General features: G+C 41.4%; 1 long non-coding RNA gene across 1 annotated transcript; it reads left to right on the top strand.

The window, feature by feature from the left end:
- The first annotated feature begins 10250 nt into the window (after positions 1-10250).
- LOC142666744 (uncharacterized) lies at positions 10251-21759 on the top strand. The gene is made up of 3 exons (XR_012851725.1): positions 10251-10339; positions 20048-20120; positions 21372-21759. It is a non-coding gene; the product is annotated as an uncharacterized LOC142666744 (long non-coding RNA).
- The last annotated feature ends 1492 nt before the right edge of the window (positions 21760-23251 follow it).

The following is a 23251-nucleotide window of genomic DNA, read 5'->3' as shown; positions in this document are numbered from 1 at the left end:
CGGAGTCACACTGCTGCTAAGCAACCGCCCCGGTCTGATATATGGAGATAAATAACAGGTGAGAGACGAACACATGGGATACCAGAATGGTACACAGGGGAAAGATTAGTTTTGGCCGGAGTGTCCCTTTTTAAAATAAAAAAATGAAGTAACTTTACAAATAGGCCGAGTACCGGCAAGGATCGCAGGGTTAGTCGCAAAGATGATACAATAGACAAAACACGGCAAAGAGCATCACATCTACAATTTACTTTCAGATTTAAATCAATATTTTATGTTCTCTCACTTTATTAACTTTCCTTTTCATCAGAAGACTACCCAGACATATATCCACTGGTTATATATCAATATTTTCAGATAATAAATAGGGCAACTCAAATACTTCACGAATATCTCAGGCCTTAGGGTCCTTTTACACGGCCAGATTTGGCAGTAACAACGAGCGCCGATCAACGAGACACCCAGTTGATCGGCGCTCGTTGGTTCCTTTCACAAGGAGGTCTGATCGCTCATCCCCATGCATTTCCATCATGTCGGCAGGACATCGTTGTTTACACAGTGAGCCGTACTGCCGACAATGATAATATTTTCTGCTGCATAAACGATACGATCAGCCGATGAAAGAGTGTTTGCCACTTCTGTCTTCCATTCTTCTACATAATACAATGACATCAACATGGAATAAGAGACTATTATAATAAATAGTAAATATTGTCTATATATATATATATTGATATATTGTCTATATCTCCTGGATCCTATTCTGGTTTTGGCTTTAAAAAAATGCATGTAAAATCTAAAGCAAATCTGCGCTGTGTGAACAAGGCCTAAATGTTTTCTTGCATTAAGTAATAAACGATCACAAATACTTTTGCTCATTAGATTCTCGCATTTAATACATATTTGTAAACAGTTCGATGACCCTTATGTTTCTTTGGGAGAGAAAGTAATTAAAATGACACTTTTTATTTCTTGCCGTTGGTTTATCTAACCTGTCTGTCTCCTTGTAGACAAACTCTTTTATTAATCTAATCTCCTAACTAGAGACATCCAGAAGTACAACAACATAAGGAGCCGTCTTCTCCATCATGCAGACACTTTTAATAAAAAATAACCATGGGATTTGGTGTAGTCAGACCGTAGACAGCTTTTGGATGGTCCCCTGTGGACCATCTTCAGTTAATAAGATTAGGGACATTGGTCGCACAGACGTAGATCACATAGTTTTTCGATAGTTAATAATGTGATGGAGTCAGTGAAAGTCATTTTCTGACATTCTTTTCACTCACTAAGTTGCAGAAAACCTCTACAAAGGTTTGGCAGATACTTCAGAATATCTCCTCCGTGCTGCAGGTCCCTTTGCTCTGAACCCAATATTGCAAGGGTTAGTATCCCAAATCTACTGGGCGGAGGGGGGGTTATATATCGTATTTATTCTTGTAGACCACATCCAGTCCAGGAATGCAAAAAATATAAACCCTTCTCTTACAGAAACATATCTTTTATTCAGTTACTTTAATACATAAGTCGTTGTGCCTAAAGGCTTTGTACACCTTTAAAAAAAATATATTTTTAATAACAATATTACTTTCTAATTACTTTTTATTAAGAATGATTTTTACTTTTTGAGATACAGCTACTTTGTATCCTATATATAGAGCAGCTGTATCTAGCGCTGACAGGTTCAGTGTCAGCGGGTCCTGCGTGTCTCTGTGCATCCTTAGCCGTCCGTAATTACGAAAGCATTGCTATGCGACGCTAGGGAATTAACCTAGATTCCTCCCTGTTTTTTTTGTGGATCCGTAAATACGGATGCATCACAGACTGTATTTGTGGACACCCTTCCGTATATGCAGATGATTTACGGAAGACTAGGGATCCGTATTTAAGGACGGCATTTACGGATGAATGAAAAATACGGTCGTGTGCATGGGGCCCTAGGCCCCATGCACACGACCGTACCCATAACCACGGCTCGTGATTACGGGCACTGACGGCCGCAGACTGCTGCTTGCATTTGCGGGCCGTGATCCCATATAAAGTATGGGAGCACGGTCCATAAAAAGCAAAAAAATAGGACATGTCCTATCTTTTGCGGAGCCTTTCTACGGCACGGACACCTCCCCGCAAATATACCTGCAAATATACCTGCCTTAGTGCAGGGCTACCGGAAGCCCAGTCTCACCCCCTGCCCACTGGGAAGACATCCAGAAACAGGAGGACACAAACCACAAAGACAAACACCGGGGAACACACACTAGGGTGAGGGAGCAAAACACGCAACCATTTACAATACCTGTTGGGTAACCAGGAAACACCCCACAACCTCCCAATTTTTTTTAATAAAAAGTGATCAACAAATCGAAGGTGCCACAAAATTGTACAAATAAAAACGACAGCTCGCGCCGCAGAAAAAACCCTTATCCAGTTCCATTGAGGGAAAAATAAAAAAGTCATGGCTCTCAGAATATGGCGACACAAAGGCAATTTTTGAAACAAGTTGTTTTCTCTTTGTAAAAGTAGTAAATCATAAAAAAAGCTATGCACTTGGTATTGCCGTAATCTTATTGACCCTCGGAATGAAGTTAACGCCGTAAAATTAAAACCCAAAAAACAATAGACGAATCACTGCCTTTTTTACCATTCCTCCCCACTACATTTTTTTCCGTATGTCATCAGTGAATGGTGCGTGGCTGCGGGATTTTCACGTATATATCATCCTTATAACACGCGGTTTTGATGTTTAGAAAAATAAATGCAAGAAGTGCTTTTATTTTGTCCTTCCCGGGGGAACGGTGCACAAAACTGGATACAAAAATGTGATACAAAAGGTGTACAGGGTCTCACTTTGGTACTGTAATTCCCGCTGTGCTCCCCTTTATCCAAACACAGAGACCTTTCGGGCTATGTAACAGCTGTGAGGAGTCAGTGGCACCAGGTATAGCTATATAGACAATATATACTGTGAGTGTATAGTCATCATGGGTGACCTATATGTTACAGTTGAGGATAAAGATTAAAACGAATTTTTCACTACACCACACATTTCTTGTAACCATACATTTCTTTTTGCCATGTCAATGGCGGCACCTACTTTTCAATTTTTTTGTCGACATACCCGTTTCAGGACTTTTTTTGGGGGAACCAGTTGTAATTTTTGACAGCACTATGTACTGAAAAATAGAAAAAAAAAATTACGGCCCAAAAAACGGCTGAAAATAGGCCATGTGAACATATCCTTAAGGCAAAACGTTGCATTCTGTCATTTTCTTTAAGTTCTGTAGAAATGCATGTGATTCATCGAAAACTGAGGCCATAAAACTAGAAACATAAAAAAATTCAAATGCTAGCGTGGACAAAGGTTATGGGGATGAAATTTACAGGCCCCTCGGAGTACAAAGTTTAACATGACAAAAAACTGTTTACTATTTAAAAGGCTTGTCCGGGTTGGCCAATCTGTATCTGCGTGACCGGTCCCTTGAAAAAATGAGCTGGTTGCGGATATTTGTGGACAAATGTGGGACCGTTGGTCTGGTATAATGGATCAGCATCAGCAGAAATCAATGTACTTCTATGGGACTATTCACACTGCCGTTGTTTTAACAGACCGTGTGAACGGCCCGTGAAAAAATAGGACATGTCCTATTTTTGCCCGTTTTCACAGATCCCTCAATAGACTCAAGTCTTGGAGGGCTCTGTGAAATCGGGTCCCTCACGGACCTGTTTTTCACAGCCAATTTGACACACGTTCGTGTGAATAAGGCCTAATGGTTTAATAAAGATATCTGACCGTCCCGACAGTTTTGTCTAGAATTATGGTTTATTCCATAGTCAGTGCTGCCATATTTAGGATATTTTATTATATAGGCTCTGCTGTGTCTGATATTATACGGGGACTGGTGTTATTATATAGGAAATTGACATCCTGTCACTCACAGAACTCATTATATGATAATATGAAAATAACAGAAACACATTTTTGCTTAGTATGGAAATAACAAAAATTATTTTTTTTGCTTAAAATTGAAATAACAAAAACACATTTGTAAAGTAATAAAATTAAATCATGTAAAAAAAAAAAGTTAAAAAAAAATTGCCGTCGGTGGACTGGTAGCTTCTGTTATTAAAGGGTTAAGCGTGTGTTTCATTTTCCCAAGCATCTGGAACTGTGACACATTCTCTCGGAGCAGGAAGTGGGCAAAGTGCTAATTAGGAATTAATCACTTCAAGGAAAGTGTGGCCCCTAACAGAGCACTGCGAGAGGAAGGAGAGAAAGTTGTAGTGAAGTCACTAATAATTCTGTAAACTAAGTCATTGAGGGGCTGATTAGTACGGCAATAAACCAATGACAACAGTTTACTTACCGTACATGCCTGAGATAACGGGAGCGGCACTACCCATCAATCAACGTGGGCTCTGTGGTTGTTACGTTGTTTGTTTTACAAAGTTTATTGAAGATATTTAAAACAAAAAGATTCATATTCTCATGTTGGTCTTCCCCATTTTTTTTTTTGCAAGAAATGGCACCTTTAGGTCTTATTCACACGAATGGACTAATCGGCCAATTGACGTCCGTTTTTTTAACGGCTGTCCCATGGCTGCGTTAAAATAAATGCACATCTATGGGGCTATTCACAGGGCCGTTTTTATTAAAGAATTGTGTGAAAGTCCCGTGAAAAAGTAGGACATGTCCTCCTTTTTGCCCATTTTTTCCCGGTCCCTCAATAGACTTAAGTTTTTGAGGCATCCGGGAAAACGGGTCCCACATAAATGCAAATCAGCTGTGAAAAACAGGCAGTTTTTCATGGCTGATTTGAGACCCGTTCGCGCGAATAAGGCCTTAGGCACGTTCAGACGTAACGGAAAATTTCCGCTACTGATTTTGAGCCAAATTACGCAACGAATCTGCAGCAAAATTTGCATATTTGACAGTTAATCCAGATATGGTGGAATTCACAGCGGCAGACTTCAGATTTTGCATTGCAAAGGCGGAAATCTGCAGTGAATACTCCGCTGCATTTCCGCAACAGACTGTGCATACTGCGGAATGTAAATTCCGCAGAGCAAGCTAGTTTCCGCACTGTGATTTTTGGCAACGTCTGCACTAAGTTATTTTAAAAGCAATAAAAAACAAAGGAAAAATAATCCACAACAAATCCGCCACATCTGAACTTGCCGCCCTAAGTAATCAAAAATTATAAAAAATAAACCTCGATGAAATTATTTTTCGAAATGCAATACCTGCACCTGATTCTACAAGATTTTAGATGGCTAAACACTAATGTAAAAATATAACGAAGCAAAAATCGACAAATGATAACCAAATGTATTCTCACATCTAAATAGTGTAAGTGGCCGTATTCATTCATTGCAGCGCTTTAAATGAATACGCAAGTTCTTTATCGTTCATCCTTGTCTTTTTATAAAAATTGTAAAAATATGAATTATTCGCCAGGTTAAAGAGGTTATCTGATTAAGAAAACGAAATGGGGCAGATTTATCAATGTATTTATATCCTTTTTGGGGCGAACACCATATTCATAAAGCCCCGATGTCACCTTTCCGACACATATGTTGGAAAAAAATGGGCGGGGTTTCAGACTTGTTCCAAGCATGACTGATTGTCATGACGATGTTTTTAGTTGCGGAATATTTTTCCAATAGGCATACATTGTAGTTTTCCGCAGGGTACTTTTACAGCCAGATTCACACGAACGAGTACAAACTCGGACGTGAAAAACTGCAGTTTTTGACGTCTGAGTTGCACCCGTGCGGGACCCATTTTCATGGATCCCCATAGACTTGAGTCTATGGAGGGATATGTGAAAACTGAACAAAATAGGACGTGTTCTATTTTTCAACGGACCCTTCACATCGTCCGTTGAAACTAGACTTCTGGTCCCCTGGCGGGACTATAAAAATCTATGAAAATCTCAGAATCGGAGCGACGGGGGACCAGAATGTTTATTAGCGAGTATACTCACATACTGCAGTGACTACACTGGAATACTTCCCTTAATATCCTCCTTTCCTTTGATCCTGTCCCATATTGCGATCTAAATTGTGAGAAATGTGTGAAAAATTCTAAATATGTGTCTGGAGATTGTTAATCTCTTTTTTCCATCCTTCCATTTTACAAATCTGTGTTTGCTTGTAAGGCAACTGACTGCAGCAGGAGCCCTCTTCCAATGCTCTGCTTGCTCTAGGAGATCAAGAACGCTAGGCTTGCCGCTTAACAAATCCCTGCCCCAATTAGCAGTCTGCCAGAAGTAAATGAAATGAATTAGGAAGAAATTAACCCTTTTTTTCCTGCAAGATTTCTACAAAACTGATTGTTTTGGGAGTATGCAGAAAATCTGTCAAACTGATAAACACTGTGGGCTAGTTTTTATTTTACAGTGGTATTGTGAGCCCTGGGCACCAGGCCCATGTGCCCTGTGTCATTTGCTCTGTGCCCCACATATTCCCACTTTCAATTGTATCAGAATCCTGGGAACAATTGAATATTAGCTAACGGATGAAACTCTGACTATTATCATGATCAGTTTTTCGACAAAAAAAACTAGTGTGGGCTCTATGTGGTGGTAGTATGTAGTCATAACTTGGAGGTACTGTTCAGTCACTGACATTATTTAGTCCTTACATAATGGTATTAGTTGGTCACTACATGACTGTAATTTAGAGATTTGGCATGGAGGAGCTAAAGCAAGAAATTGCAACCCAAACTTCACCCATAACTAGATGTATAAATGTGCCCCATGACACATCATTATGCCTGCCGTTTTAAAATATTTCACATTGTGTAGGTATAGGCAAAAAGCATATGACTAACACAATTTCTGGTATGACTTATCATGAAAATATGCAGAAATAGCAAATAACGGGAAGAACAAATGCTTTACATGATAAAGAACATATGTAACCAAACTCTTATTTCACATTTTTTACTGGAATTTTCCTTTAAGGTGGTAGTGATGCCTACATGTTATATGTTTTCCAGCTTTTGTATTTGTCAATCAATGGTACCTAATACCTACCTGGCTCTGCTCTACCAGGTTAGTGATGCTCCTGTGTAGGAAACCTGTCAAAACATCTCCGGGACATTTCACTGGATTATATAGAAAGAAGTTGAGAAATATTCTTGCCTAAACAGTAACAAAGAGACCACCCAAGGTGAAAAGCTCTGCATCCTCCTGACCTCCTTAACAAGATGACTTTGAATGGAAAGCTCTTTCAAACCACCACCTCCATTCACTCTGATGTATCCAGCAACTTTATTGTGTAGAAATAGGAATCCCACAGTTCCTTCACTACCATTGTTTCTCTGGAGGCTTCTTCTCACTTTACAAATTGGAGCAGTGCACTCGGAAAATTTAGATTTTTGCTAATGCTATCAATACTCTTATTTGGTTCTTCTTTCGCTGTGATTTCTTTCCAGATTAACAAGCCACTCAAATTTATTTTTTTTAACAGTTGGTCGGGATTACTGTTTTGAGAAATTAGTATGTTAAAAGAAAATTCCAATCATCGCATAATTGATTGGTCAGGGTAGAAAATCGAAGAGTTAAAGTGCTTGTCCACCCATGGGCAACTGATGACTTATCCACAGGATAGGTCATCAGTATATAATCAGTGGGGATCCGACACCCGGTCCCTGCACTGATCAGATGCCTCCGGGCAGCAGATGTCCATGTCGGAAGCAGACAGCTCCGGTCATGGAATAGAAGCCGAGGTGCAGTGCCGGTATGCAGTAGTCAGAGCCATCTGCTTCCGGCTCCAACTACTGCATATCCATCATAATATCCGGCGCCTGGAGGCAGACGAAGTAGCTGATCGGTGCGGGGTCCGGGTGTTGGACCTCCACCGATCATATACTGAGGACTTATCCTGTGGATAGGTCATTAGTTGTCCATGGGAGGACAACACCTTTAATATGTATAAATACTTTTTTATTTTCATTTATTTTAACTTGCCCTCAAGACCCACCAAGGGCTGAGATTGCTTGTCATCTGCCAACTGACAACTTTTCTTGGAGAGGTAGTTCACAAAAGGCCTCATACACCCAGCAAAGCCATGTACAGGGGGCTGTATGGTGTCACACAGAGTTCCGGACTCGGCGTGTTGCTATACAATGCTCTGCCGATTGTCGTATGTATGGAACAATATTTCCAGGGAAGAATAGCTCCGTACATACATCATCTAATGGAGCATGCCACAAACCTTGACTGCCGCTGTATGAAATTGAAGGCATACAAAGTTAAAGTAAGACCCTCCATTGGTGTCCTCTTAAGGCTCTGTACAAAACAAGGCCTAAGGTTGGATTAGCGCACAGCATTTAGGGGCATTATTTTGGGGATTTATTTTTAGTAGAAAATGCTGTAGCTACAGTGAAGGAAATAAGTATTTGATCCCTTGCTGATTTTGTAAGTTTGCCCACTGTCAAAGACATGAACAGCCTAGAATTTTTAGGCTAGGTTAATTTTACCAGTGAGAGATAGATTATATTTTAAAAAAAACAGAAAATCACATAGTCAAAATTATATATATTTATTTGCATTGTGCACAGAGAAATAAGTATTTGATCCCCTACCAACCATTAAGAGTTCAGCCTCCTCCAGACCAGTTACACGCTCCAAATCAACTTGGTGCCTGCATTAAAGACAGCTGTCTTACATGGTCACCTGTATAAAAGACTCCTGTCCACAGACTCAATTAATCAGTCTGACTCTAACCTCTACAACATGGGCAAGACCAAAGAGCTTTCTAAGGATGTCAGGGACAAGATCATAGACCTGCACAAGGCTGGAATGGGCTACAAAACCATAAGTAAGGCGCTGGGTGAGAAGGAGACAACTGTTGGTGCAATAGTAAGAAAATGGAAGACATACAAAATGACTGTCAATCGACATCGATCTGGGGCTCCATGCAAAATCTCACCTCGTGGGGTATCCTTGATCCTGAGGAAGGTGAGAGCTCAGCCGAAAACTACACGGGGGGAACTTGTTAATGATCTCAAGGCAGCTGGGACCACAGTCACCAAGAAAACCATTGGTAACACATTACGCCGTAATGGATTAAAATCCTGCAGTGCCTGCAAGGTCCCCCTGCTCAAGAAGGCACATGTACAGGCCCGTCTGAAGTTTGCAAATGAACATCTGGATGATTCTGAGAGTGATTGAGAGAAGGTGCTGTGGTCAGATGAGACTAAAATTGAGCTCTTTGGCATTAACTCAACTCGCCGTGTTTGGAGGAAGAGAAATGCTGCCTATGACCCAAAGAACACCGTCCCCACTGTCAAGCATGGAGGTGGAAACATTATGTTTTGGGGGTGTTTCTCTGCTAAGGGCACAGGACTACTTCACCGCATCAATGGGAGAATGGATGGTGCCATGTACCGTCAAATCCTGAGTTACAACCTCCTTCCCTCCACCAGGACATTAAAAATGGCTCGTGGCTGGGTCTTCCAGCACGACAATGACCCGAAACATACAGCCAAGGCAACAAAGGAGTGGCTCAAAAAGAAGCACATTAAGGTCATGGAGTGGCCTAGCCAGTCTCCAGACCTTAATCCCATCGAAAACTTATGGAGGGAGCTGAAGATCCGAGTTGCCAAGCGACAGCCTCGAAATCTTAATGATTTACAGATGATCTGCAAAGAGGAGTGGGCCAAAATTCCATCTAACATGTGTGCAAACCTCATCATCAACTACAAAAAACATCTGACTGCTGTGCTTGCCAACAAGGGTTTTGCCACCAAGTATTAAGTCTTGTTTGCCAAAGGGATCAAATACTTATTTCTCTGTGCACAATGCAAATAAATATATATAATTTTGACTATGTGATTTTCTGTTTTTTTTTTTTAAATATAATCTATCTCTCACTGGTAAAATTAACCTAGCCTAAAAATTATAGACTGTTCATGTCTTTGACAGTGGGCAAACTTACAAAATCAGCAAGGGATCAAATACTTATTTCCTTCACTGTAGGTACTTGTCAATAGGAAATTATGAGATTTGGCATTTTGGTTTGTAAAATTTATTTGGTCTTTCTTTTATCCCCCCCCCTCCCCCCCAAAAAATGCAACATACTCTGGGTTTGGTGTTTTTCTAGCATGTGCCCCCCCCCCATAGACATAAATTGTGGTAAAACTACATTTAGAAAATATGTAATAGTAGCAAGTAACACAATAGTTTTTAACAATGACCCATTAAAACTTAGAAATAGTTTCTATTTTATCTACATCAGCGCTGGACCCAAATTTTTTCCTTCACTGCTGTCTACCCATCGTGTGCCGACATGAGGATCCGTGCGCAGTCAATGATACAAAGCTATGTATCAGGTGAGCTGGAGGCTTCCTCCCCCCCTTTTTTCTATTATAAATATAGAACATATATGATTACTTTGTAATAGTAATTTTTGATTGGCATTTTCCTACATAATTTTATGACTCTAGAGCTAGAAGTTTGGATAGTTCAGATTTAGTTGGTGAAGCGGTAACAGGAATACACAGTCATTCATGGCTCCATTGAAACAATACTTATTGATCACACAGCAACAATTGATGGTAGTCTTTAAAGAGGATCTGTCACCAGATTTCCCAATACAAACCGAATATATTATTAAATAGATATCTTACCTGATGAAGCTGGTGTACTTTGAAAATAAATGTGAGAATCCGTCTCAAAAAATGTTCATTTTAACATCAGGTGGGAAAACTTTGAGAAAGGATTATACAGCCATTCTGGCATAGGTTTTCAAAGTAAGTACACAAGTCTCATCAGGTCTAACAGATCTACTTAATAATGTATGCAGTTTGTATCGTCAAATCTGGTGACAGATCCTCTTTAAGGCAACATAAAGTTGTAATTTGTTTCTTGATTTTTGCAATTCAGACATAATGTAGGTAATTGTAATCCAGATGGACGTTTGCGTTCCACAAAAAGTATTTTGCCCAATGCTAATCCAAACAGAACATTTAGTAGGGTTGTAGTGATCACCTAATATGTAGCATAGTTATAGTCCACAAGTGGAATACAGCACAATTGTCATAAAAAGTCAATGCATTTTATTTGTAATTTATAAGCAGCAGCTTATTTGGTGTCGGACGACTTCCACTAGGCACAAAGAAAATGCCAGCTCCTCTGTCCCAAAGGCATTGTTAGACTTGCTGGCTGTGAGGGACAACATTCGTGGATCGTGGATCTGACATTCTCCTAGTACGGGCTAATTTTTCTATTTATCAACCTGCCTGTCTAATGAAGTAGCCTTTGCTTTAGAATTCCAATATGGACAAGAGCTATAAGATGTCTGTCTGCCTCTCACTTCCGTGGTTGGGAAGTTTACTTCTACACAATCTCATCTGTCCCCACCGCTAAGTTCAAAGTCCTCTGTTTTCCTTTTTTTTCCCATTGCCCTATGGTTCACCAACTTCTGTGTGGTCCTCCTTCTATCCTGTTCCCCATTGGACTGACTTGATGGCATGCTGAAAACCTCTTATTGACAAAGCGGTGCAGTCCGCGGGTGCTGATTGGACAGCTCCATTGTCCCTGGCGTTACTTGTGACCTGACCTCATTTAGTTTCACCATCAGTCCCAGTTTAACTATTTAAACTCGAAAGACAATTATGGTTGGTACAGTTTTAATGAAAATGGGAAAATCTATGGCCAGCAAAATGATCGATAGATACCATCACAGAAATCATGAACGTGTGCTTTAGAAAACTAAAGTGTGAAATAGTAGACAGGACATTCTGAGGTCACCAGAGCTGAAGTTGAGTTCAATTAGTATCTCTGGGAAGTAGTTAAACAGAATTTTACTTGTTCTATCACTGAAAGTCCTCGATTTAATCCAAGTCCTCGGCTTTGCTTTTTAATTCTGTTATTGACCTTGGAGTCAATTCTATTATGTGACAATGGGTGCTTGGCGCCAGATAGATTTTATATCTAGCTAAAAATATAACTGTTAGATAACAAATGAGTTGAGTATTTGGGTAACACTATAATTCTCTTTTGCTCATACAAAGAATTTGCTTATGGTAGCTATTGGGATAAGTGATTATTTTCTTTTGGTTCTCAAAAATTTGAATCACTGTGATAGGCTGTGAATATCGAGCCTGGAATGTCCAATCCACAGGGCTCCATGCTACAACTAAATTAGTCCCAAATGCAACCGATTATTATGAAAGGCTACCAAAATTACAGCCAGGTCACCTGATAGGACCTCCTGTTTGAGTTACAGCAAGAGTGGAGATGGTGGCTGAGATGCTAGTATTTAGCCTTAGTCTCTCTTGAAATCCTGCAGGGGTTATATTTTCTTACATTATTATTATTATTATGGGTGACCATTTGATTTAAAACTCTCTTTCTCGAACACCCTCTGCAAAGCAAAGTGTAAGCGGAGTAAGTGAACAGCAACTGGAGGTGGGTACATTAGGACAGACTATGAAGGAGTGCATGCAGTGGTCCTTGACCGGTAAATCTGGAGGGAATGTCATAAGGAAATGAGGGCAGTGGTCCTTTATAACTTATGAAAGTTGTCACTGAGGTTATATAATGTATTTTATGTACTTAGCTCGCTTCTCTCCTGCGCTGTCATGTCACGCCAGCCATCGCAATAGAGTCCGAGGTGGAGATGCTGCTCGACACGTGCTGGATATTGACCTTGGATTTTAACCTGACCCTGCTTCTGGATTCTCACCTAATCTGCCTCTTTACCTGTTGCTTACCTCTGGATTGTTTGACTACCTTTTTTTCCTGCAGTTCTAGGACTCATTGTACTACTGCTGGATATTGACCTTGGCTTTCTCCTGACTTGCTTCTGCCTCCTTCCTTGTTCCACTGTTAGGCTAAATCCGCAGCAAATCCGCAGGAAACTGCAAGAAATTCGCAGCCAACTGAGACTAAAATTTCGGGCCCTGGTCGGTCAAAAGTCTTTGAGGTCACCGATAAGGCCGAATAAAATGAGTCCATAACAGTCGAGCAATTGTTGGCGTCGCCTTGTCTTTGGTAGTAATCATGGTTGCATACAGACAGTGATCCACACAGACCAGTCCATATTTATACCAGGAGGTTACTTCTTGTCTACTCAGGAAGTCCATTGTTAGGAGATCTAGCGGTTCTCCAGCGCTTATGGTCTAGGGCACGGTATTCTGCAGTTGACCCTAATAGATTACGAAGTTTACATACGCATGACATATCTGTTCTACTATGGCACTGATCTTGTAGAAATTGATCTGGACCAAAGCCTTTGTCCTCGTGTCCTCTAACCTCGTGTAGGGGCTGACACATCCTCTCCACCTCATTCTCCGGCAATGCTAGCTGCCACACTTCTTTCTAATCCTTAGACACCCAGACGACTCTTCAGTAGATCACTCCGCTATGGCTAAGTGCTTCTGCTGTCTAGCAATTTTCCGTCCTTGTGGGGTCAACCGCTCCCGATCTGAGGTCATGATCAAGCATTGCTATTTCATATTAGTATGTACTAAAAAAGACATGTCAGGAAAACTGACAGATCCTCTTTAAAGGGGTTGGCAGAAACGTAAAAAAACTGGCTGCAAGAAATTTTTGACGCGATCAAAGAGGGAAGTTCATGGACCGCAGCAATCAAAGGGTTAAACAGCTGGGGTCTGAATGTTTTCCGACCCCAGCTGCATTTAGCAGGCTGCTCTAAGATCAGGAGCTGTTAGTTACGGTCCCTGCTTAGAGGATGAGCGCTCATCAGCCTCTTCTACAGCGATGCCAAAAGACGTCGCTGTAGACTAAGTACCTGCACCGTCTGCCGTCAAGACGGTGGACGGTCGTTAAGTGGTTAATATTTGCCTTTAATATCGATTCAGAACTCTGTCTAAGAGAGAAGTATTTCAAGCAGCCATTCCCTTCTTAGTGAGAACTTGTTCAGGGGTAAGCTGTACGTAAGAGCCTAATGTCGCAATCCTGTTCTATGCAAGGATCCCTCACAATAGGAATTCTCATAAGGCTACTTCCCACAATGAGTATTCATTAAGAATGAGTTTTCATTAGGAATTGAAGGCACTAAAGTATTATATATTATATAATGTAATATATAATATTTTTAAAATAAACTATTAATACAACTCATATTCTATATACAGACAAGATAGATTATATCCCTCCGTAGTTCTATTCAGATATTAATCCTGCCTCTAAAGCTTAAACAAATTAGGATACGAGGTTCGTCCCAAAAGTAATGAAGGATTTTTTTAGGTTCCCCATGAGGGTTGTGTGAGAAAAAGTGGGGATGGAGGTCAGAAGCGTAGCTAGGTTCTCCAGCACCCGGGGCAAAGATTCAGTTTGGCGCCCCCCCCCCCCACCACCAACCTCTTTCCCGACATCTCCTTCCCCCTCGCCGTGTTTGTTTTCTCTACCAATCGACGTGTCATTTCTTTTTATGTAACGCGAGCATAAAATTATTTGTACATTTCACAAGCAATATGGTTCTATACACAACACCAGAACCAAGCTCGGTACATATATACAACACCAGCACAAATACAGCTCAAGTTAGTGCAACCCCTGCCGTATAGGTTTGTACGGCGTAAAACTACAGCTCCCAGCATAGCCCGAACAATGGTAAGGATATGCTGGGAGATGCCGTTTCACAAAAAATAAATCCTATCATAATCATACCACCCATCATCTCGCTGCAGATCATACAGTGACTACAGTGCTGATTAGAGGCAGAGTGAACATTTACATTAAGTGACTCACCGGTGACGTCTCAGATTCTAGTTCTTTTTCTCCATTTGGTCCAGACCTCTATGATGACTTCTCCCGGTCCATTTCTGCAGTTTGCCGCTCACATGTCTTCAGCTTCTCACTTTTCCAACATTTCTGCACCTATAAATAAATATAAAGTTATCATTATACCACACACTACGCGCCTAAATATAATAGCGCTATACACTGCACCTCTAATTATAATAGCACCATACACCATGCCCCACACACACACTGTGCCCCCTGTAGATAGTGCCTGCCATAGAGCCCCCTGTAGATAGTGCTTGCCATAGAGCCCCCTGTAGATAGTGCCTGCCATAGAGCCCCTGTAGATAGTGCCCCCATATAGCCCACCTCTGTATATAGTGTCCCACAAATAACTCCCCCTATAGTGCTCTACAGATAGCCCAACCATGTAAGTAGCCCCCTGTAGATATAGCCCACCCCTGTATATAGTGCTCCACATATAATCCACCCCTGTATATAGTGTTTCACAGATAGCCCACCCCTGTATATAGCCCTCCCTTGTACATATAGTCCACCCCTGTATATAGTGCTCCACTAGATAGTCCACCCCTGTATATAGTGCTCCACAGATAGCCCACCCCTGTATATACTATATACAAGGGTGGGCTATCTGTGGAGCACTATATACAGGGGTGGACTATATGTACAAGGGGGCTATATACAGGGGTGGGCTTTCTGTGGAGCACTATAGGGGGAGCTATTTGTGGGATACTATATACAGGGGTGGGCTATATCTACAGGGGGACTATATACAGGGGTGGGCTATATCTACAGGGGGACTATATCTACAGGGGGACTATATCTACAGGGGGACTATATCTACAGGGGTGGGCTATCTACAGGGGTGGGCTATCTACAGGGGGACCATATCTACAGGGGGACCATATCTACAGGGGGACCATATCTACAGGGGGACCATATCTACAGGGCTGGGCTATATCTACAGGGCTGGGCTATATCTACAGGGCTGGGCTATACACAGGGCTGGGATATACACAGGGGGGCTATATCTACAGGGGTGGGCTATATCTACAGAGGGGGCTATATACAGGGGGGGCTATACATAGGGGGGCTATATCTACAGGGTGGGCTATATACAGGGGTGGGCTATATACAGGGGGAATATATCTACAGGGGGAATATATCTACAGGGGGCTATATCTACAGGGCTGGGCTATATACAGGGCGACTATATCTACAGGGGGGGCTATCTATGGAGCAAAATATACAGGGGTGGGCTATATCTACAGGGGGCTATATACTATATAGCTCACCCCTGTATATGGTGCTCTATAGACAGCCCACTCCAGTATATAGCCCCCCTGTAGATATAGTAGCCCTGTATATAGCCCCCTGTAGATATAGTCCCCCTGTATATAGCCCAGCAGATATAGTCCCCCTGTATATAGCCCAGCCCTGTAGATATAGTCCCCCTGTATATAGCCCCCCTGTAGATATAGTCCCCCTGTATATAGCCCCCCTGTAGATATAGTCCCCCTGTATATAGCCCAGCAGATATAGTCCCCCTGTATATAGCCCAGCCCTGTAGATATAGTCCCCCTGTATATAGCCCCCCTGTAGATATAGTCCCCCTGTAGATATAGCCCCCCTGTAGATATCCCAGCAGATATAGTCCCCCTGTATATAGCCCAGCCCTGTAGATATAGTCCCCCTGTATATAGCCCCCTGTAGATATAGTCCCCCTGTATATAGCCCCCTGTAGATATAGTCCCCCTGTATATAGCCCAGCAGATGTAGTCCCCCTGTATATAGCCCAGCCCTGTAGATATAGTCCCCCTGTATAGAGCCCCCCTGTAGATATAGTCCCCCTGTATATAGCCCCCCTGTAGATATAGTCCCCCTGTATATAGCCCAGCAGATATAGTCCCCCTGTATATAGCCCAGCCCTGTAGATACAGTCCCCCTGTATATAGCCCAGCCCTGTAGATATAGTCCCCCTGTAGATAGACACCCCCCGTACATAAAGTCCCCCGTGTAGACAAAGTCCCCCTGTAGATATAGTCCCTCCGCAGATACAGCCACACTTCTATTACAATTTAAAAATAAAATAAAAATGTCAAACTCACATTATTCCCGCTCCCACGCCGTCCGGCAGCCATGGAGACCTGCTCTCTTCTGCGCAGGTCTCCAGGGGGTTGAACACAGCGTCTATGAAAGGCGCTGATTGGCTGGGCAGGATGACTTTCCTTGTCAGTCAGTCAGCGCCTTTCATCGACGGAAGCGTCACTGGTACAAAAGGTACCAGTCGCTTCATTCGTGGAAAGGCGCTGAATGGCCGGGCACGGAACGTGCCCGGTCATTCATTGCTTCTAATTGTACCTGTGTCCTTGCAACACAGGTACAATTATAGTGCAGGAGGAGGTGGCGCTGGCGCCCCCCTCTGAACTGCGCCCGGGGCACATGCCCCGCTTGCCCCCCCCTAGCTACGCCCCTGTGGAGGTTGTTGCAGGGGTATCTCAAGTATATGGCCAGACCATCCTCAGTTGAGGAAAATTTGTGCAAAACTTGCCTAAAAAAAACTTGCCTGATGAGCAGAAGGAGAATCGTCAGTTAATTTCCCAAGAACTGTTGGACCGTGATACAAATGAGCCCAAATTTTTGCTTAGAGTGATTACTGGATTTTTTAATACGATCCTGAAACAAAAAGACAGAGTTCAGATGGCACACTCCAAATTCCCCTCGACCGAAGAAAGCGTGCATGAGCAAATTGAGGGTCAAATCAATGCTCATCGTTTTTTTGGACTGTCAAGGAGTTGTTCACAAAGAATTTGTACCACCAGGACAGTCAATCAGACTTTTTACCTACAGGTCCTGGAGCGTTTGAGGACAAGGGTTTTGCAAGTACGCTCTGACATTGCCAAAACGTGGATCCTCCACCATGAAAATGCGTCGAGTCACAAATCATAGCCTGTGAGGGAGATTTTGGCACAAAAAAAAATATCCCTACGCTTCCTCACCCACCCTATAGCCCTGACTTGGCACCGTGTAATTTTTTTTGTTAATCAAAACTCACCTGAAACAACACCATTTGACACGGATGACACTCCGCGGCTACGGTCGTGTGCATGAGGCCTAATTGTATGGTTTTTTTTAATAAAAGGATTTTTTGGGGATATCATGCTCATTACTTTTGGGATGCACCTCGTATGTCTATATATTTAATTTCTACTCTGTTTTATATGAACCAATATGACTTCAATCATATACTTTATAAATACATTAATATACTGAATTGTGATTCTTTGAAATCTGACAGTAACAGGAAAAAAGTGAAGAATACTGGGGTATTCATGAACTTTAAACCCACAGCACATTGTTCTATTCCAATGTATAAGGTTATTATGAAAATCCTCTTAGGTCTCTGTATCCTGCACATGCTGGGCCTTGCACATCTATATATAAGAGCCAGAAGAAAAAAATATGTCCTTGTCTTAATCTGGCATAGTGGCCAAAATAAATAATGTGTGTTTGCTGGAGTGACTAAGTGAAATAATGAGGGATGCAGTGGAAAGGTTTACGTAGATTAGTAACCCATAGTTTAATTCCATGAAGGACTGACTTCATCCGATCTCTTTGGAAACCCAAAGTCGTAGCAACCAATAATAGCACTTAGTGTTTGTTAGTGTATTTCTGTTACTAATAAGGCTTCGTTCACATCTGCGTTAGGGTCTCGTTCTGACGTTCTGTCGGAGCTTTCCGTCAGAACGGGACCCTGACTGAAACAAACGGAAACCATATGTTTCCGTTTGCATCACCATTGATTTCAATGGTGACAAATCCGGTGCCAATGGTTTCCGTTTGTCTCAGTTGTGTAAGGGTTTCGTTGTTTTGATGGAATGAATAGCGCAGTCGACTACGGTATTGATTCTGTCAAAACGACGTAACGCTTGCACAACTGAGACAAACGGAAACCAATGGCACTGGATCCATCACCATTGAAATCAATGGTAATGCAAACGGAAACATATGGTTTCCATTTGTTTCAGTCAGGGTCCCGTTCTGACGGGAAGCTCTGAAGGAACGTCAGAACTGGACCATGATGCAGATGTGAACGAAGCCTTACCCATAGTAATAATGCACAATGGTATATTAATATTATGGACCTGTTTATTACATTCTTCTGTATGTATTTATGGCCTTTTTCTGTTTTGTATATGATATGAAAATGACTTCACCACATTATATAGCCTGTGTGCTGTATGCAACCGTATATTGATTGATACTGTATGGAAGCATATATTGATATTGAAGGATTTACAACACTATTTACACGGATCAGCCATAAAATTACAACCACCTACCTAATATTGTGTAGTTCCCCATCGTGCCCCCAAAACCGCTCTGACCAAGTGAGGCATGGACTCCACAAGACCTTTGAAAGTATTTTGTGGTATCTGGTATCAAGACATTAGCAGCAGATACTTTAAGTTCTGTAAATTGTGAGGTGGAGACTCCATGGATCAGTTTTTTCAGTACCCCCCACAGATGCTCAATCGGATTGAGATCTTGGGCAACACCTTGAACTTTTTGTCATGTTCCTCAAACCATTTCTGAACATTTCTGCAGTTTGGCAGGGGCATTATCTTGCTGGAAGAGACCACTGCTACTAGGGAATACCAGTACCATGAAGAGGTATACTTGTCTGCAACATTGTTTAGGTAGGTGGTACGTGTCAACATGAATGCTAGAACCCAAGGTATCCCGGCACAACATTGAGCAGCAGAGCATCACGCTGCCTCTGGCGGCTTGCCTTCTCCTCATAGTACATTCTGGTGTAATCTCCTCCCCTGGTAAGACGATGCACACGCACCTGACCTCCCACATAATGTAAAAGAAAATGTTATTTATCAGACCAGGACACCTTCTTCCATTGCTACGTGGTCAAGTTTTGATCCTCACATTCCCATTGTAGTTGCCTTCGGCGGTGGACAGGGGTCAGCATGCTCACTTTGACCAATCTGAGGCTACGCAGCCCCAAATGCAACAATGATAAAGTTTTGAGTATGATATCAACCACAAGAATTACAGGGATTTAAAGATTTACTTTTGTAAAAAAATTTAACATAAATTGAGAAAACCAAAAATGGCAAAAAGATTTGGATGATTATGCTTTAAGGAGGATATATGGTTGGCAATTGGAGGTTATTGATGTGATAAGACCTTTGAGGAATGGACTAAACTTAAATGTGGGTAATGTTGAATAAGTTTGCAACTGACTGAATTTTCTATTGATCAATACACTAATATGGGCTTTTTTTTTTTAGGAGGGACTAAAATCCTAAAATCGACAGGAGGAGGAGGCGAACACATGCAAGAACCATTCAAGAGCCAAACAGCGTAAGTCACAAAAGAAAACATTCACAAGTTCAATTGCTAATATCCCACTAGAAGGAAAAATCATTAACCTTGGGGGTAAATAAAACTTTGCTTCCACTTATAGATACACAAATTATTGTTCTGAATAGGGGACTGTCCTTTTGTCCTATAATTAATGTGTATAGATTTCAGTCTGATTTGGATTTGCACAAATTGTTTAGACGGATATGACTCATATCAAGGACACCACTGTCTTTTCAGTCAAACTAGAGTTTTTGAACAATATTGATGGGACATAATTCACTATGACCTATTCTGATACTTCTTTACTCGTTTCTGGATACCCCAGTTCAATTACAGGAGGGTACAATTATAACAGATTGGTTCAGTAAAGAAAAGTCACCTTACATCTATGTTAAATTCTCTACCGTTTAGTCAATTACAGGTTAGGGTTAGGGTTAGGCGAATAGTAAGTGCAGAAGACATGGTTGAAAATCATCTCAACCAGATGTGTGGATGAAAATAGGATCTATCCAAATTATTGCCAGACAATCTTTGTGAGTTTATAGACGATCCTTATTGGCCCCATGCACACGACCGTAATTACAGGCCCATTAATTTCTATGGCCGACGGACACCTTCCCGTATGTCTACGGGAGGGTATCCCTGCTGTAGAAACCTGCCGAAAAAAATAGTATATGTCCTATTTTTATATTTTATGGACCGTGCTCCTATACTTTATAATGGGAGCACGGCTCGTAAAAACAGCCGGCCGTGCTCGTAATTACGGGTCGTAATTACGGGCACGGTCGTGTGCATGAAGCCTGACTGTTACGACTCTCACCAGAGAAGATGCTTGAACATCAATTAGTTTAGTGCTGACTAAACTAAAGGCCCTTTTACACGGGTCAAGGATCGGGCAAACAAACGTTCATATGAACTCTCCTTCTGTTGTGTAAACAGGGCAATGATCAGCCGAAGAACGAGCAAAGGCTTGTCGATCGGCTGATCACATAGTTTATGCAACACAAAATGTTTTCGTTGTCGGCAGCACATCCCACTGTGCTGACATCATTACTATGATCACCTGTCCCCCATACTTTACTGATTGTAGCTCCTTGTGAAAGGAGGAAAACAAAGCCGATCAACGAGTTGTCTCGTTGATCGGTACTCGTTTTTACAGCCAAAATAGACCGATGTAAAAGGACAGTAAGGTGCAGAGTCTAATTAATTTTCCCATTCTTCACTCTAGAACTTTTTGGTTTTTGCCAGGTGTAATTCCAGAAAATCATCCCCAGAGTAATTACTGGTGGGCACTTTGGTAGGGACGTCCGAAGTAAATTCAGAAGCGTAGTCAGCAACAATTCCAAAGGTTGATACCAGAATAGCGATCAGCGGAGTAATAAAACAAGAAGAGAAGACAAAGATGTAACCAGAAGATGAGCCAGAGATCCGGCAGTAGGCAACAAACCAGAGGAAACGGGATAAAGGCAAAATCCAAGAATGAAGTGAAAGTCAGCCAAAAAGACAAAACACAGAATATAGACAAGCTAGTGTCAGGGAATTGTACCTTGACACACAGACACTTGATACCATGCTGAAACTCCTCCTAAACTGCTGTACGGTGTGATGTCATCAGAGTCGGCTTTTAAATAGAATATCACAGTCATATTATAAATGATAACAGTTTTGATACTGTACTGTATCTCACTTATGTCTATTTATATTTGTTTTGCTTCAGATGTACAGATGTCATACCGGATATTATATAAAGAATAAAAAATTAATATTTATTTATTTCCTGCCATATATGCATTATATTTTGCAATATGCTTATATTAATGGTGGGTATATGCCCGGTGGTCTAAAAGCAATGTCTATTGAGAATGTGCGCCCCCTTGTGGTGTGTACCGGCCAATGAGTAACTTGTGGCATAGATGCCAGATTGACTGGGGTTAACAGTAGGTTGTCCTTCATTGATATGGACTGCCCACTGGACTAATAAATCCAAAGTAAACAGGAATTTAAATAATACAGAATAAAAACCTTATATTGATTTGCTTAGGTCCTATTACTTTACAACCTGCTGCACACATATAGTACATCATGTTGTTCAAAACTTTTGATATGTCCTGTCTATCAAATGTAAAATTGTTTAGTATGGTAATATAGAAAAAAAACCTTTAGAACAACTTTTTTTTTTCCATACAAACACTTAAAGGGAACCTGTCACGTTGAACACGCTGTTCTACCTGAAGGGATCATGTCATAAACAGGAGGAGCTGAGATTGATCGTTTTGTGGCACTTCTTAAAATAAATCACTGCTCATTGTGGATTTGAGTCCAGTGGGCGGTCCTATTCTGCAATTGACAGCCTTCCCTGTATAATAAGTGAGTATAAGCTGCCAATCACTGAGTTAGACCGCCCACTGGACTCTTAAAGTGGTTTTTAAAAAAAACAACAATATTTATAATAATGTAATATAATAATATTTATAATAATAAATATCTGATCAGTGGGCGTCCAACTGTTCGGACCTCCACCGATCACGAGACCGGGTTTACCTGGCCCGCCACTGTACGCCTCACATAAATTCCCATGCTTGCCCACTGCTCAACTAATTTTTTAGTGATAAAGGGATTGAAGGCATTATTATTTTTTCTTATTACTTCATTGTACGTTGTGCAATAGACTTTTATGCATGATATTGAATTTGCCAGATTTCCTGCTAAGACTGAAACATCACGCACAGAGAGGCACAGTCAAGGCCACTTTTTGTACCCCCTTATCAGGCTTCCAGGGGAGAATATCATTGTAAACGGCATCTGTTGAAACAGGGTACAATTTTTTATGAAATTCTACTAAAATAAAGTTTGCATAAAATGAGAAATATACAGAGCTACTGTAGGGCTCATATACTTCTTTGGACCATATTATTTGAACTTGGAGGTTGGGTATTGGCCCAAAGTATAATTTCACATATGAATAGAACTGCTCTTCTTAAAAACTTCTGAAACGAAAAGTGCTCAATAGTGTAGAATAAAAAGAAAAAAGAAAAAGAACCCACTGCATGGACTGAACCGTGCTCACCAGACCGAGTTGTGCAATACAACAGGCACAACTCTGTTATGCATGTGTGGGTGCCACTCTC

The sequence above is a fragment of the Rhinoderma darwinii genome, chromosome 13, assembly GCF_050947455.1.
Source record: "Rhinoderma darwinii isolate aRhiDar2 chromosome 13, aRhiDar2.hap1, whole genome shotgun sequence".
NCBI lineage: Eukaryota > Metazoa > Chordata > Amphibia > Anura > Rhinodermatidae > Rhinoderma > Rhinoderma darwinii.
The sequence above is the reverse complement of the archived record's forward strand: the minus strand, read 5'-3'. Positions and strand labels throughout refer to the sequence as shown.